Source organism: Callithrix jacchus, chromosome 13, assembly GCF_049354715.1.
Source record: "Callithrix jacchus isolate 240 chromosome 13, calJac240_pri, whole genome shotgun sequence".
NCBI classification, from domain to species: domain Eukaryota; kingdom Metazoa; phylum Chordata; class Mammalia; order Primates; family Cebidae; genus Callithrix; species Callithrix jacchus.
Window position 1 is genome coordinate 77,332,933 of NC_133514.1, and position 18,387 is coordinate 77,351,319.

The 18,387-nt window shown below is 35.1% G+C and overlaps 1 long non-coding RNA gene across 1 annotated transcript; it reads right to left on the bottom strand.

The window, feature by feature from the left end:
- Positions 1–1,080: 1,080 nt before the first annotated feature.
- Positions 1,081–16,611, bottom strand: LOC118146695 (uncharacterized). The gene is made up of 3 exons (XR_004732534.3): positions 16,308–16,611; positions 4,047–4,216; positions 1,081–1,377 (listed from the first exon to the last, which is right to left on the bottom strand). It is a non-coding gene; the product is annotated as an uncharacterized LOC118146695 (long non-coding RNA).
- Positions 16,612–18,387: the final 1,776 nt, after the last annotated feature.

Below are 18,387 nucleotides of genomic sequence, written 5' to 3' on the forward strand. Positions count from 1 at the left end.
CTTGTATTTAAAGACTGTCATCAATTACATACACATTAGGGATTGTTATATTTTTGGGAGGAATTAACCCCCTAATTAATGCTCTTTATCCATTATAATTTTTTGTTATGAAATCTGCTTTGTCTAAAATTAATACTGATATTTCAGCTTTCTTATTATTAGTGTTAATATGGTATGTCTTTCGTCACTCTTTTACTGTTAACCTATCTGAGCCTTTACATTAAAAGTGGGTTTATTGCACATGGCATCAAGTCTGGTCTTGTTTTGTTATTCACTTTGATAATTTCTACCTTTTGTTTGACATTTTTGGAGATTTACATTAAAAGTGATTAATAACATTGTTTGATTTGTATCTACTTTTTTTTACTCTTTATTGCAATTTGTTTGTCTCCTTTTTTTAATCTTCTTTAGTTTAATTGAGTTTTATATGATTTCATTTTATCTTCTCTTTTAATCTACCAATTATAATCCTTAAAAAAATTCAGTGACCCTAGTGCTTACATGTCACAAAGGATGAGACAGAAGAATTGGAAATATTCTGTTATAAAATATATAGATTTCTCTACCACACATGACATGGTAGTACTCCAAAAGGGTACTCCAACCAAAACCAAACAAACAAAAACAAAGTAGCTTATTCCAAGGAAAAGTCCAAATGGGAAGGCGGGTAGTTCCTGACTGAACACAACATAGTGACTTACCAGCATGTTAACCTCTCAGACACCACTTTTCCTAACTCTAACACAGCATTTCAGGCAGCTGATGCCAGAAAAGTGAAAGATGGTAGAATTCCCAACACAAAAGCATTCTTGGCAGCTGCTGAGACGTCTCTGGAGCTCCAGCCATGAAGTCACCTAACCATGAGTAGCTGGCACTCATGAGCATCTGTTGCTCTGCCTGGTAGCATAAATGGGTAAGCCCTGGCACACTGCTGTAGACAATTGCTCCATCCTTTGGAAACCAGGCATCATAGACCACCCAAAATGCAGCCCCACATTTGGGCACTGAATTTTTAACTGAACCTAGGTTGGATTGCTCACTGCTTCACAGAAAGACATGAGAAGTGAGGGTTGCAGCAAGGAAAAGCAAGTTTTTATCAGAAAGCCAGTAAGCCAAGAAGACAAACATTCTAAAGTAACATTTTAAATCTTTAAATGTACCATAAGGGTTTTAAAGGGAAATTTGGTACAGGAGACACAGGAGTGGTACAGGTTGTAGGGTCTGTGTGTCTTCGTTCTGATGGCTGTCTGTGGTAGTTGCCCATCCAGAAGTCTGGTTGGCATTATCTTGAGTTCAGCCTGATGATTCCCCTAAGCAGGAAGCTTCTGCAGTTGGAGCTCCATGCCTGGTTTGTTCCAAGATTAGCCACTGAAATTTCTAAGGCAAGAATTTAATTAGATAAGCATGGATTTCCAGAAGGGAGTGTCTTAAGAGGGAAGAAATGAGAGGGGTATGAGGGGAGGGAAGAAAGAAAAAGAAAAGAGATGATTAAAACATATTTTAAAAACTCAGGTCCTTGGTTACAATAGCTGTCATTCATTTAATGTAGCCATATGCTATAATACCTCAATACACTGTAATTACTATTGATTTGAACAATGGTTATCTTTTAGAACAGCTAAGAATAAGCCAAAGAAAATATTATTTTACCTTCTTTTATTCCTTATCTAACATTCTTTCTTTCCTTATACTGCCCTGAGTGTTTGACTTATATCATTTTCTTTCTCTATAAAAAATTTATATTAATATTTCGTGAAAAGAAGTTCTAGTGGTGTTGAATGACATCAGTTTTTATCTGAGAAAGTATTTCTCTTTTGCTTTAACTGACTTTTTTTTTACATAGAATTTAAGTGTGTAGATTGTTTTCCTTCAACATTGAAACATTTTTCTTTCACATTATTCTTGCTCGCTTGATTTCTGGCAAGATGTTTGTTATAATTTCTATCTGTGTTATTGTGTCAATAGATGTGTTTTCATCCCCTGGCTTTTTTCAAGATATTGTCTTTGTCTTTGGTTTTCTACAGTTTAAATATGATATAACAGGTGTGTGAGGGTTGTTTTTGTTTGTTTCTTGTGTTTATCCTGTTAGAGTTCCCTGAGCTTCCTGCTACCTGAATTGTTAGTTTGTCTCTCATTGGTTTGAAAAATTCAGGGCCTTGTTACTTCAAATATTTCTTTTGATACATTATTTTTTTCTTCTCTTTCTGGTATTCTAATAATGGGTATCTTATACCTTTGCAATTTGTCCTACAGTCTTGGATGCTCTGTTATATTTTTATCATTACTTCTTTTTTCCCTTTTTCTTCTCTTTTCTGTGTTTTTTTTTAATTTTCTTTTTTGCATTTCAGTTTGGGAAGATTTTATTGACATATTTTCAAGTTTACTTATTCTTTCCTCAATATGATCATTCTACTGATAACCCACTAAAAACCTTACTTATTTTTGGTACATTATTTTTTATTTCTAATACTTCTTTTTGTTTCACAGAGTTTCTATCTCCCTGCCTATATCTGTCTTTTTGCACGTTTTCTATTTTTTGAATTAGAGCACTTAACATAATCATCATAACTATATTAAATTTTCTGTCTGACAATTTCAACATTTTTGTCATATCTAAGTCTGTTCCAGTAGTTGCTCTGACCCCTCATACTACATTTTTATTGCCCTTTATCATGCCTTGCAATTTTTTGTTGAAAACTGGACATGTATCAGGCAATAGGAACTCACATAAATCAGCTTAGTGTGAGTCAGGAGTTATGCTCATCTGGGTGGAAGTGAGGCTATATTTAATATTTGCTATAGTTATGAATGGCAGAGACTTCATAATTCTTCAGTGTCCTTGTTTTTGTCTCACCTCTTGATTTTGGTCTTCTTTAAGTACTATGTCTCAGAGAAGGTCTGTGTTTTCAGCTCTCTTAGCTATGATCACTGATATTATATTGGTCATTTAAAATTATAGAAAGCCCCCTCACCCACTTCCTTGTATAATCCCTATTGGAATTATATGAGAAAAAATCTCATTTTTTCTCAGCATGTATTTTAAGGCTGTGACCATTGAAAGTGTTTTCCAGTGATATAGCTTTATATTTCCTCCTGCCACATATTCCCTTCCCTGAAACCCTGAACCACTACTAACTATTCCCCAACCCTGCCCCATAGGTTAAACAGAGAGGTTAGAGGGCGCTGAAATCAGACAGCAACCCCTCCTCCGGGGAGCCTGCAATAAGGCTCTGTCTAGGTCTTTTCCTCCAGAGGTAAATCTTTGTTTTGAGGAAGGCTTTGGCCATATTTTGCAGTGATTACTCTTTCCCAGCTTCTGCCAGAGCTTTGAGCATATCTTTGTTGGATCTTCATCCTGAGAACTTAGTGAGACTCTTAGAGAAAACAACCAGGACAGTGTGGGAAACCACCTCAGACTGAGACCCCATGGACTTCTCTCTCAAACTAGTCCACATTCAGTTTCCACAAATTCATGAAAATGAATATTTAAGTGTTTTGATCAGTGTAGGATTCCAGTGACTTCTGTTCTAGTTAGCACATATTAGCTGCATCTGGTTGAATATGTCTTTCCCTCCAGATTTCAGGATAGTGATTTGCCATGCAACTTCAATTCTCTGATTGGTCCCAGAAAAAGTCATTGATTTTCAGGTTTTTTCCAGTTTTGTCTTGATGTAATTACAGGAGCGATGATTCCTAAGTATCTTATATATCAGATCTAAAATCAAGTCACAACAAAGTTTTAGATTTTGGGGTCCTGAGTCAATAAAAGATGCTTCAACATTATAATGAAAATTGTTTAAAGTTTTGCAACGTTTATACTCTAGATTAGCAATTGGGTCAAAACTGAGTTAGAATGAGTCTTTTTATTCATCTTTATATTTATATATACACTGGAAACAATAGAGTTGTAGAGATACATTAATCTTACAATTTCAAATTAATATTGAGACCAACGTTTGTCAATGTGTAGTCCCCAGGACTAGCCCTGTCAGTCTCACCTAGAAAATTTTTAGAAGTGCAAATACATAGTCCCCCACCAGACCTACTGAATTAGGAACCCAGCAGATTGGCACCAAGGAGTCTTCATTTTTAACCAATCCTCCAGGTGGTTCTGACGCCATCTTGAATTTGAAAACCACTGATCAGCAGTAAATGTTAACTGCAATTATCTATTCCAGTTATAATTTGAAATTTAAATTGTCTATTAGCTTTGTACCTGTTGTAAAAAAGAAAAAAGGTGTTACTCAATTAGTCATTTTTAATGAGTTTATTACTCTGGAGATTCTCTCAAAGAGTCACAAAATGAGCTCCTAAAATCATACAAAAATTTGAATCTGTGAAGACAGAATGAAAGATTTACAAGTTTTGAGTCTTATTGGATTAGAAGGGAAAGTTTTATTTCAATTGATAAAGTGTTTTTAAATCAAAAAACTTTATATTAAATGTTAAATTTTAACCTCTTTATTTTGAAATGATTTTATATTTGCAAAAATTGGCACTTGTTGGGAACTGGAGCAAAGGTGACTCTTGTTATGTTTTAGCAAAGAGATTGGCAGCATTTTGCCCCTGCCCGAGAGATTTGTGGAACTTTTAACTTGAGAATGATTTAGGATATCTGGTGGAAGAAATTTCTAAGCAGAAAAGCATTCAAGAGGTGACTTGGGTACTGTTAAAAGCATTCCATTTTAAAAGGGAAACTGAGAACAAAAGTTTAAAAAATTTGCAGCCTGATAATGCTGTAGAAAAAAAAAATGAACATTTTTATTTGAGGAGAAATTCAAGGCAACTGCAGAAATCTGCCTAAGTTGCAAGGAGCCTAATGTTAATCCCTTTGACCCTGGGAAAAACGTCTCCAGGCCATGACAGAGACCTGTATGACAGCCCCTCTCATCACAGGCCCAGATGCCTAGGAGAAAAAAGTGGCCAGGCCCAGGGTCCCCATGCTGTGTGCCACCTAGGGACTTGGTGCCCTGTGTTCCAGCTACTCGAGCCATGGCTGAAAGAAGCCAACATATGGCTCGAGCCATGGCTTCAGAAGGTGGAAGCCCCAAGCCTTGGCAGTCTCCACGTGGTGTTGAGACTGCGGGTGCACAAAAGTCAACCATTGAGGTTTGGGAACCTCCACCTAGATTTCAGAAGATGTATGGAAACACCCGGATGCCCAGGCAGAAGTTTACTGCAGGGGTGGGGTGCTCATGGAGAACCTCTGCCAAGGCAGCACAGAAGGGAAATGTGGGGCTGGAGCCTTCACACAGAGTCCCTACTGGGGAATCACTTAGTGGAGCTCTGAGAAGAGGGCCACCATTCTCCAGACCCCAGAATGGTAGATCCACTGACAGCTTAAACAGTTCACCTGGAAAAGTTTAAACCTCTTTCTTTCGTAAATTGCTGAGTCTCAAGTATGTTTTTGTCAACAGTGTGAAAATGGACTAATACAATAAATATAAAAGCCAAGTCCCTACAATAAATCTCTCTCTGTATGTGTGTGTATGTGTGTATATATTTATATACACATCTATCTATATATATATATACATAGAGAGAGATACATATATATAGATGCATATCTATCTTTCCATCTATCATCTATCTGTCTCTCTATGTATCTACACATCCTACTGGTTTTGTTTCTCTGGAAAAATTCTGACTAATGCAAACATCATCATATTTTAAAAATTACCATATAGATTAAGCATCTGAAATCTAAAATGCTCCAAAATAAAAAACTGTTTGAGTACCGATACGACACCAAAAGTGGAAAATTTTACACCTGACCTCATGTGATGGGTCACAGTCAAGCAGTCCACTGTTAGATTGCTTTTCATCCCATAGTCAAGATGGTAAGTGCCAGATCTTTCCATTTTAAAGGTAGATATTTTTCCCTCTTCTTTTTGCAAGTAGTGAGTGATTTTGTTGCAATGCTTTGCTTTCCTGTTTCTTCAAAATATTTTCTTTAATGACTTTATCCTCTAAGTCCGTTTCTGAAATATTTTACTCAGGGTTACAAAATAATCATTTTCTAATTCTCTCATTCCCGCTCTTCTCTAAACTGGCATTAGTAAATTTCTGGTATTTGTTTGTTTGGTTGTTTTTAAAGAGCTTTATCTCATTACCATGATCTGAAATACATTTCCTAATTATACTAAATGATTTTTCCATTAATTACTAATTTTAAAGATAAAGAGTTAGTGTAATAATCTTCTCATTGAAGCATGTCTCTCGTCTGATATCATGGAGGTAACATAGATTTTTATGTATTTAATGATTATAGTCAGTTATATTCAATACCCTTTTTGATGCTCAAATTATTCAAAAACTGGTTCTGGGTTTTTGTGCATATCTCTATTCATGCAGAGCTTGCTTGTTTTCTGGCATATATCAGGATGTATCAGGTTCACTATGTACTCTCCATGAGCCAGTCCTACAGCAGCCTTTTCTCAAAAATAGTATTTAGAAACCACAATCTGGCCATTAGGTGTGCTCATTGGATAAAATATTTTAAAAATAATTTTTAAATGCATGGATGAGTTGGCAGGAAAATAGAAGCTTTTGGAGGCATCTAAAGAGGTAAGAAAACACTTATGGTGATGTAGCATTTTGGCCTTTAATGAGCCACAGACACAGAGAAAAATCACAATTACTGCTTATGGAGCACTCAAAAAAGAAAGATAAAAACAGAAACAACCAGACAGAACCTGAGATCCTGAAAGGCAATGCACTGTGTGGTTGAATTAGAAAGGTTAAACGAAAGAAAGAAAAAAGCAGGACACAGTAGAATATCTTTCTAGTTTGGCCATGAATCTGTAAAACTACAAAGAATTTTCCCCTGAAATTTCCCAAATATGAGTGTACCTTTAATTGAGATTGGGAAATAACTTAACTAGTACCACCTTTCTGGTCAACAAATTCTGTAAGTCAAACACTAAATAATTTTACCCCACACTGGGTTTTATACATCAACTTCATAACATTTTCACATGAGCCAAATAGCTATCATCAGAGAAAGAGAGACAAACTGAATTAGTAGGAGGAAATTTTTCTATCCTAAGGATACAAATATTGGTATTATCAAATAAGAAATATATTTTAAAAATAGGCTTAAAGAAAAAAACAGATAAATGTATAATACAGAATCTCTCTTTGATATAAGAGATTATCAAAAATAACCAGAGTGAGTTTTCAAAATTTCTAAATAGAATTTTTACCATTATGAAAATGAATAATTCAATAGATGGATTAAAAGCAAACTCTACGGGCTGGGTGTGGTGGCTTACACCTGTAATCCAGCACTGTGGGAGGCTGAGGTGGGCAGATGGCTTGAGGTCAGGAATTTGAGATGAGCATGGGCAACATGCCAAAACCTGGTCTCTACTAAAAATATAAAAATTAGCCTGGCATGATGGTGGGAATTCCAGCTACCTGGGAGGTTGAGGCAGGAGAATCACTTGAATGCAGGAGGCAGAGGCTGTAGTGAGCCGAGATCATGCCACTGTATCCCAGCCTGGGTGACAGAGGGAGACTCTGTCTCAAAATAAAAACAAAAGCAAAAAAGAAGGAAACTCTTGGCCACTGGGTGAAGAGAGAATTTATATAAGGGAATATTGAGTTTAAAAACTCACCCAAAATGTACCACAAAGTCATAAAGAAATGAAAATATGAAATAGAAGTTAAGAGATATTGAGGATAAAGTTAAAAAGTCACTATATGTCTATTCAAAGTTCCTGTGAGGGGAACTGGGAAAACGGATGAAAGGCAATATTCAAAGTAGTAATAGCTGAGAATTTTTCAGAACTGATAAAGACACCAATTCTGAGCCTCAGAAAGTCCAGTGGATTTTCAACAGGACTGCTAAAGAGAAATATACACCTAGACATAATATAGGAACTACAGTGGCACTGAAGATCAATAAAGAGAAAGTGAAGACTTTAAAAGCAGTCTGAGAGAAAAGACATGTTTTATGAAGGAACAACAAAACAGCTGAATTCTCAAAAGCAAAAATAGAAGCCAGAAGACAGCTGAATGTATACTTCAAAGAAGAGAAAATAGATGCCAACCAGAATGTTAGGTCCTCCCCAAACTATCATTCAGGAATGAGAGGAATATACAGACATTTTGAGCAAACAACAATAAAAATGAAGATGAAATAGAGATTACATTGTGACAAAAACAAACAAAAAATAGTGAGTGAATATACTTTAGAAACACATGAAATAATTTCAGAAGGAAGGCCCAAGATGCAAGAAGACACAGCTATCAAAGAAGGTGCCAAATTTAAACAAAAATTGCCCTCGAGCTTCAAGAAAAAATTAAAATTAAATTCTAGATAAACAACTGCATCACAATTAGGTTACATGACTTGAATTGAAGTATTAGAAAATCTGTGTATAATGATAAGAAGCCGAATTCACCACTAACAAGTAAAATTCTAAACTTCATCCAATAATGTGTCTTTTGAATATCTAAAGCAAAAGGACAAAATTATATGGTAAAATTGACAAATTCACTACTATAGCAGATTTTAATATAACTTTCTCAGTAATTGATATAGATCAATAAAACCAAAAACTTGGAGGATGTATAAGATTTAAATATCACAATTAACAGCCATGTTCTACAGAAAAAGTGCACTCTCAAAATTGAAAGTATATGTACTTTTCAAGTACGCAGAGAAAAAATTGCTTATTTAATGAGCCGCAAAACTAGCATCTGTAAATTCCAAAACATCATTACCATAACAGCTAGATATAGCTTTTCTGACTACATTTAAGCTAGAAATCCATTATGAAAACTAACTTTAATTACTCACACATTTGAAACATTTTAAATATGCTATTAAATAACTTAGGTCATAAAAGAAATCCTTTAAAAAATCAGAAAATGCTTTGAAACAGTGATAATAAAATTAGTAGGTACCGAAAAGTACAAAACACAGTAAACCATTACTTAGAGAAATGCTAATGGATTTAACATTCTTATACTTGAAAAGAAGAAAAGCTTGAACTTGGTGAGGTAATATTCCAATTAAGAGTTTAAGAAAAAGAAAAACAGGGTAAAGCTAAAGACAGAAGAAATGAGGAAATAAGAAAGATAGCTCTGAAGTTAATGAAAAACAAAAATAATAATACTTTTTTTGAGTAGTAGTTCTTGGAAAAGGCCAATAATCTGACTGTCCTTTGGTATCAGGACAAAGAGCATGCACTATACATGTGAAATACATAAGAAATTTGTTGATTTTTGGTTATTGTAACAAATATGTTTTACTATGCTTAGCTTCCTGTATAATCTTGTGTGTTTATTTTTGCATATTTGAAAATATTACTTTGCAAAGGAGTCCATGGGTTTCTCTAGACTTCCATAGGGTCCACAGCACAGAAAAGTAATAAACTCTGTTGCAACTTAAATATTGGGTTAAAGAGTTTTAGGGCCATTATCCTTTTCTTTACCTGGAAGGCTGAAAAAGTTGGATACCTTTTATTGTTTTCTTTAAAACTTGTTGCAAAGATACAGGAAAAGAAAAATGAATAAAGCAATAAAGAGACAAACATATGGATGAACAGACAAACAGATGTATAAATCTACAAAACGTTGGTCTATCTACTGTAAACATATTGACAGTGTGTATTAGGTCTGCAATTACTGTTATGTCTTAGGTTTGTTTATATTAATGATTCTAAATTTTTCATTTAAATGATCATACTATATTATCTATCTTAACTCTTGCTTATCCTTAGCAATAGCTTGCCTTATTCTAGGTCGTACACTCATTGAATATACTTATTAATGTACTTCAAATTATTAATATCTACTTGCATTTTTTCCTTTTAATTAATTAAAACCTATCATATGCTCCTCAGGGCTTTCAGTGTAAAAGTCATCAAATTTAATGCAAACAATTATCTCCATTTCTTTTTCAAGTTCACTGAAATGTTTTTAATGAAAATTAGAATATGTGGTGGGAAAAGTGACCCAAAAGAATACTAGAAAATTTTAGATAACCTAGCAAATTATTGGGATAAATTGGAAATAAATAATTAAATTGGGATCAATTATAGCAATAACTGGGAATACAGCAAATAATTGGGAGGAGAAAGCCTCAGCTCAAAACACAAATGAAAGATCTGTCCTTCTCAAAATAGCCAAGGATTAGCTCAAAATTTCAATGGCCAGACTTTTCTATTGTTTCATGCTCAGTAACCTACAGAGCAATACATTACTGATGCCTACTGTCCATATGAACAAAGCCCCCCACCCACAAAAAAAGCACACCTCTCATAACGGAAGTTCTGTTAGAAAAACAATACACTACTTCTATTAATCATCCCAGTCTTTCAGCCAATCAATATAAACTGATATCTAAAGATCCCGACACATTGGAGGAAAACAAATAGCATTCATAGAAGAATCAAAATGAATAAACAAAAAAATTAGCCCCAGAGGAAACAAATAATTTAGGAACCAAAATGAAAGTTAAATATTCTAATTAGTTTATTCAGAGAAGTCAAAGATGATATTGCATCCATAAAACAAAAATAACTTATTACAAAAAAAGAAACACCAGAGAATGAGTTTGTAGAAAAGAAATTTTAATTGTGATTACAAAAGAAATAAATCAAAGCACTTAATAAGAAAATAATCATGCAAGACCAAACTTAATATTGGAAAGATCGTGCTTAAAAAATTCAAATGTTATTTATTTCCAATATTTAATTCCAATGTTTATTTATTTATAAAGATTATAATATGCAGGTGCAATTCCAGAGTGCCAATGTTAACCTAACAAGCATTTCAGGAGGAGTTAATGGAGGGAAGAAAGTAATCAAGGAAATAATAGAAATAATAGAAAAACTTTTATACTGAAAGTCCCTATCGGGTTCTGAGCTGGTAATATAGGAGAAAGTCTCAGATTGATAACACTAGTAAAAACTTCAGGGCTTTAAGGATAAAGAGGAAATAAATACATTTTTCAGAAAAAACATATGTATAACAAATGAAACCAAATTGATTTCAACAAAATTGAATGCTCAAGAGAGGAAAATACTATGAAATTTGAGTGGGAAAATGATTCTAAATAAGAATGCTGTGTATAGTTAATCTATCAATCAAACTTGTATAAAATAAATACATTTTTAACCTCCAAAGTTAAAGAAGTTGTACAAATAATTCCTATCCACTATGAGTAGTAACACCAGGAAATTACAAAATGAGAAAAAGAAATGCAAGGGAAAGAATGCCACGAGAAATAAACACCCTGAGCATGAACCAGAGCAAGGGTCCTCAACTGCACAAACATTAGGATCACATCTGAGCTTTTATGACTATTGATGTCCCGTGAGAAGGAGCATCAGGATTTCTAGTAATATTTATTGTTTTGCCAAGGATTTTAGGTACACAGATGTGTTCGCTTTTTAATGTTTAATCACAAAAAATACATATGCATAATTTTCACTCCAGACGTCAATCAGGACATGTAGGGGTTGGGTCTAAGTGGGGGCATTTTTTAAAAGCTCCTTGGGTCACTACGATTTGCATTCAGTATTGAACCACTGCCCCCAAAGAAGCTAAAATGCAAACAAATTACTACTTTTTGAACCCCCGGTGCAGAAGGTTAAGTTAATCATACCCCTTAAATCATGGCATGTTAAAATCCCTTTTGTTTTAGTCATTCATTTATTGATTTTTTTGAATTGTCATCTCCCACTCCCATCGTTCATTCCTTCCCAATCATTCTATTGTGTTTAGTGTAAAACTTTTCGTTTATATGTTTTTCATGTAATATGAATTGTTGTGTATGCTTGTAATTTTATTTTATTTTTTAAACTTTTTGTGGGTACATAGTAGGTGTATATATTTAGGGTTACATGAGATGTTTTGATAGAGGCATGCGATGTGAAATAAGCATGTCATGGAGAATAGGTTATCCATCTCCTCATTTGCTTATAATTTATTTAAAAGGTGTTGTGTTTGATATCTCATTCTGTTACTTCAGACAGCTACTGCTGAAATAATAAATTAAGAACCACAACATTAATTATAATGAGTATAGTGGTTAACAACACAATGAGCTATAAAACAAAGTATTTCAAAATATTTAATTTTAGAGATTAGAGCTGAGCAAGGGAGTAGGGTTCTTTCATTTTATTAGACACTAATTTTCAAGATGACTTCTCAGAATAATCCATTGCTTTTACTTTTAGGGCCATTATGGCATACTTTATGTAATATGTGTTTAATTATTATTCATCTGGTAAAGTTTTAATTTGCATATGACTTTTTTACCTTATTAGTATCATGTTTTGTACTAATTTTTATATTCAGGTTTAGGCTAGCATAGAATAATATCAAAGTCCATGGAATAGTCAGTTATAGGCCTCTATCTTGAATGTCGAAAACATTCTTAACAAGTGACATTTTTCTTTCATTGCATTACTTTGCTGAAAATATTTAGCTTTGCCACTGACAAATTTGTGATCTCTTAAAAACAGCACATTAAAAAGTGGATCTGTCACTGGATAAGTACAATGGTTTGTTCTAAAAAAAGGTATATATCTATGTGTTGTACATATTTTAGTACATACACACTGGGGAGCATTTAATTGGACATATCTAAATAGTAATGTATATGTTTTAAAAAGGCAAAGAACAAAAGGTATAGAAAGATATGAATGTTTTCATTATCTATAATTTCCTAATCTCTTATGAACACATTTTGAATGATTAAATTCTTTTATTTTAGATAAATTCATTCCATGGATGCTGGGAGAAGAATAGCTTCCAACTTCCATTAAGTAAGACAGCGGCTTACCCATGCATGCCTTAGGAGTCAGTCAAGATGGTCAGACAACGAACACCAAGCCAAACCCCCAACAAAAGGGAAAGCAATTGTATATGGTCATCCCAAAGAATATTCTATTGAAATACCTATATAATTGAATTTAGAATTGTCAAGACCAGGTTGTGATATAAAAGATTAGGTACAGAAAATTGTTCACAATGTAGAACAAAAATGTATACACAAGCATATTTATTTCCAAACATAGGACTTTAAATCAATGAAAATTAGACCTTAATTTCATTTGTTGATTGCTGAGTAAGTTTGAACAGTTACCACTGATGAAGAGATGAAGAAGGTGTGCATCTTTGGAAGATGTATCACTTTTTCAGTGAAAAGTGATTAACCTAATCTACTTCAAAGGTTAGTTACAAGCCCATAAATAGACGCATAAGGCAGGATGCATATAAAAGAGAAATTTGGAGCAAGATTGAATCCGATTATCCTATTACCAACTATTAGTATTGTTTTATATATATAAAACATACACATATGTGTATATATGTGTGTGTATATATATATAAAACATATTAGTATTGTTTTATATATATATACACACACATATATGTTTTATATATATATACACACACATATATGTTGTTAGTGTAATTAGTATTGTTTTATATATATACACACACATATATGTTTATATATATACACACACATATTGTTTTATATATATATACACACACACATATATTTGTGTATAAATATACAAGATGTGTCTATATACATATGTATATATATAGTCTGCAAAAGAGAACATAGCCCTGCAAATATCTTGATTTAAGCCCAGTAAAACTCATGTCAGACTTTAATCCAAAAGAACTGAAGATAATAAATTTGTGTTATTAAACTTGTTAAGTTGATGGCAATTCATTACAGTAACAATAAAAAATTAATACATATACCTTATCAGGTCATAATACATACACTGTATCAGTTCACAATGGCAAACACATTATTTTCTGCTCAAATCACCTGAGATCTGCAAGTCAGCATATATATATATGTATATACTACATGTACAGGATATACATATATATATGTATACTGCATATATGCTGCATAGTTAGCATATACTGCATATACTGCATAATGCTGACTTGCAGGCCTCAGGTGATATATAGTATATATATATATATATATACACACACACATATATGTGTATATAAATATGTATCTGTACAGAGAATGAAAGAACAAACCATATAGACATATACATACACACACATATATAAGTATGTATACACATAATGCTTTGATCTATTTAGTAACTTTGAAAGATAAATAGCACTAGAATTATTATTTTCATGTTGCAGTTCAAAATATTAAGAGTAGAAGGAATCAAATGACTTGCCCAAGGTGCTGCAGCTAGAGGCAGAACTGGGCATAGAGCCAGGTTATCAAATGTAATGTTATTCTGCTTTATATCTTTTATCGTGTGACTTCAAGCAGCCACAAGTAGCCGCTGTTTCATGTTCATTTTTAAAGTAGTTTCTGGTTCTGTTTTTTAGCAATATCATCACGCTTGATTCCTTAATTACAATACCCATACTGCAGAATAGTAGCCCTAAGATGTCCACGTTTTTATAGCTCGAACTTGTGATTTTTCAATATAGTCTGCAAAAGAGAACACAGCCCTGCAAATATCTTGATTTTAGCCCAGTAAAACTCGTGTCAGACTTTAATCCCAAAGAACTAAAGATAATGAATTTGTGTTGTTAAATTTGCTAAGTTCATGGCAATTCATTACAGCAACAATAACAAATTAATACATATACCTTATCAGCTCATAATACATACACTTTATCAGTTCACACTGGCAAACACGTTATTTCTTGCTCAAATCACCTGAGATCTGCAAGTCAGCTGTGGCTTTAACAGGTTCTGCTCAGTTCTGTGCTCTGAGTTTTCTTTTTGGAAAACAGTTTGAAGAAGTAACCACTGTCTGGGTCATGCTGTTCTCAATTAAGGGAACTCACAAAAGATTCAAAGTCAAGCTAATGCTAAGATTTTGCTCAAATGTGGAATGTCACATCAGGTCACATGCTGTTGACCAGTGTAAATCACATTATCAAACTGGAAGTAATGGAATGAGAAATACTCTGTTTATTTGGCAGAAAGGAAAGGGAACAGGTAATTGGTAGATATGTAATAAAATGTGTCACAGATGTAAAGAATAATGTATCTGGGCCTTGAGAAGTTAAATTCCTATTCATCCTTTCCTAAGCTGAATTGTCCATCCCTGATAAGGTTAATGTGTTCTTGTTCTGGTGACTACTGTTTTCCATGATTCCCCAAAGAAATGAAACTTGCCTGACCTCAAAGTAAAAACAGTGCCGAAGGACCACTAGCTACACAGGTGCTACGGGATAAACAGTGATCCCCCTACCCTCAAATTCATAAGTTGAAGCCCTACTGTGAATTGCGACGATATTTGGAGGTGGGGTTTGGAGAAATGATTAGGGTTAGATGAGGTCATGAGATTGGGCTTTCGTGATAAGATTAATGTCCTGGTAAGAGGAGACAGTAGAGAGCTTGCTCCCTTTTTCTCTCTCTCTGCCATGTGAGGCCATCTGTAAATGAGGAAAAGATCCCTCACAAGAACCTCACCATCCTGCCACCTCGATATTAAACATCCAGCCTCCAAAACGTTTAGAAAAATAATGTCTGTTGTTTAAGCCACCTACTTTATGGTATTTTGTATGGCAGTGCAAGCTAACTAATACAATATGCATTTGTATCTCCAGCTTCAGGTTTAAAGCAAACCTACATACAGTCATTGCCCTATATTTACAACTTCCTTACCCTCTACATTATGCTTATTCAATACATATTCACATGCCAGGTGCTGTTTGAAATACTGGGGGCCAGGCGCAGTGGCTCAAGCCTGTAATCCCAGCACTTTGGGAGGCTGAGGTGGGTGGATCACGAGGTCAAAAGATCTAGACCATCCTGGTCAACATGGTGAAACCCCGTCTCTACTAAAAATACAAAAAAATTAGCTGGGCATGGTGGCGCGTGCCTGTAATCCCAGCTATTTGGGAGGCTTAGCAGGAGAATTGCCTGAACCCAGAGGTGGAAGTTGCGGTGAGCCGAGATTGCGCCATTGCACTCCAGCCTGGGTAACAAGAGCGAAACTCCGTCTCAAAAAAAAAAAAAAAAAAGAAAGAAAGAAATACTGGGAACAGAGTACTTTGCTACAGAGAAGAGTGAAACACATGCTGGGGATTGAGGGTGGGGAGTTACGGAGTTGAAGCAAGGCAATATTGCAAAATAAATGTAATTAGGTTTTCACCTTTGACATGAGCTGCATGGTTTGTCCCTTCATTTTCTGAGTGGCACCTCTTTTCTTACACCTCTAATTAGTGGTACCTCTAATCTCTAAACTCAGAAACTCATGCCACACAATGTCTGACTGTCAGGAACCCATGATATTGTCTCACTCTGCATAGTCCTCTCATTGACATCTTACCCGCTCCAGTGTCTCTCTCCTCTCTTTTGCAATCCAAGCTAACCTGTTATTTGTCAAGTTTAGCAGGTCCTTTTGAAGAATTATAAACAATTCTCAGTTGATCCTTCTTCCAATCTCCTCCCTACTATGCTACATACCCATTTATATCCATAACTAGACCATAGACTTCTACAGGTCCAAACTTATCCAACTGAAAAAGCAAACGTTTTTCCTGGGAAGAATACTACTTAACTCCACGAACAGATGCACCCATTTGACACTTGTTAAGCTTACTCAAAGCAATGGGCAGGGAGCAGGGGATACAAAGCAGAAAAAGATGCAGTTTCTGTTTCTAGGCAGCTCACATTCTAAGAATGGAGACGTCTCCATAAACAAACATGATGTGAAGCACTAAGTGCTACGTGCTGGTTCAGAGTTGGTCCACCTTCAGATACATGCCTCCTCCTAGCTCTACTCCACCCTGGAACACAGGAAGTCAAACCCCTGCAGGTGATGTTTCTCAGGATACTCTGTCAACTGGCTTCCTGCTAGATTCAGCCAAAGGAGGTGCTAGCTAAAGGATTGGAGGGCATAAGATAAAGGTGAATAAATTAGTACCTATTTTGTTCTTATCCTTACTTTTTCTCTAATTCTTGGCAGGATATGTTAAGTGTGAATGGCCATAGAAAGGAGTATCTGGAGCAATGCAGGTCTGATGGATTAGCATGTAATTAAAAATAGGAAAGAAAGGAAAAATGGATGTACATAGGTACCTACATAAAGCACAGCCATGGGAAGTGCGTGCACTTGTACTTATTTGAGGATCACTTTATTAACTAAAATAAAACCATTAAAAACACTTCAAAATTCTACAGATGCACAATTCTATAAATATATGAATAGGTTAAAGGTTTCAGAAATGTATCAAATATGAAATCCTGGCTGTGCACTGTACCTGATTTGAGGGAAGAGTGTTGATTTGTACAAAATGAGCTTAAGCATTATGCTTAACCTCCTGGCTGGGCGTTTAAACAGAGCAGGCCAAATTCTGAAGAAGCTCTTTTCTCCCTCACCCAGAGGTTGTTCCCATAGAGACAGGAAGGCACCAGAGTGAGCTGACACAGATGGTTGTGCACCTATCCTGGATGACTAAATCCCCAGCTGTACCAAGTAGTAAAAATGACTCCAGAAAAATCTTTACATTCATCTATTGTTTTTTAACATCTACAATATGCCAAATTCTGTGACAGGGATCCGGGATATAGGGATGAACAAGTTAGGCATGGTCCTAACTTAGAGTTTGGTAAAGAAACTGAAGAGTAGGGAAATTTTGGTTGATGATGTTGCCAGAAGTCACGCAGCTGGTAAAAGCGTAGCCAAGGTTTACACCCGCATTTGGCTGCCCTTGAAAGCCCATTCCCTCAACTCCTACTCTATGCTTTCTTTTCTTTTTCCTTTTTCTCTCTGAAATTTTTTCTCCCGTAAACTTTAGGGCAACAATTTTTATGGGGCAGCTTGTCCCATTGCCTAATTAATATTTCTTAAAATATAAACGTGAAGGTCCTTGGAATTGTATCAGGTTGCAATTTTGTCTTATCTGATAAGCAGTGTGGGGCAGGGTCTGCCAAGCCCTGGCCTGACTGAATTAATCAGCCTGAGGCTGTCCCAGAGAAGCCAGCAATTCTGCAGTGACTTTCCCCATACAGATGGCTCCTTAGTCAGCTCTGAAAATGCAGAGGGAAGTCTGGCGTGGCGTTACTGCAGCAGACTGTGTGGACAAAGGCCTGGGTGGACACAGATGCCCACGCAATTGTATTATGTCTATTTCCTGTCATTTAAACCCAGTGTCATTTTTTATTCAATTCTGAGTGTATTTTGGAGATTCAATTTGTAGGGCGTATGACACACATAGTAAATTGGTATGTGTTATCTCAACTCATTTGCTGGAGGACAGGTGTTCACATCACAAGAACCAACAGCCCCATCCACAGTAATTGGTGCCTTGGCTGGCAGTCTGAGCCTAGAGGGCAAGGACCAAAAGTACAAGAAGAATGAACCAATAATAATTTCCACACGTGGCATAGTATGTTTTACTTGAGGC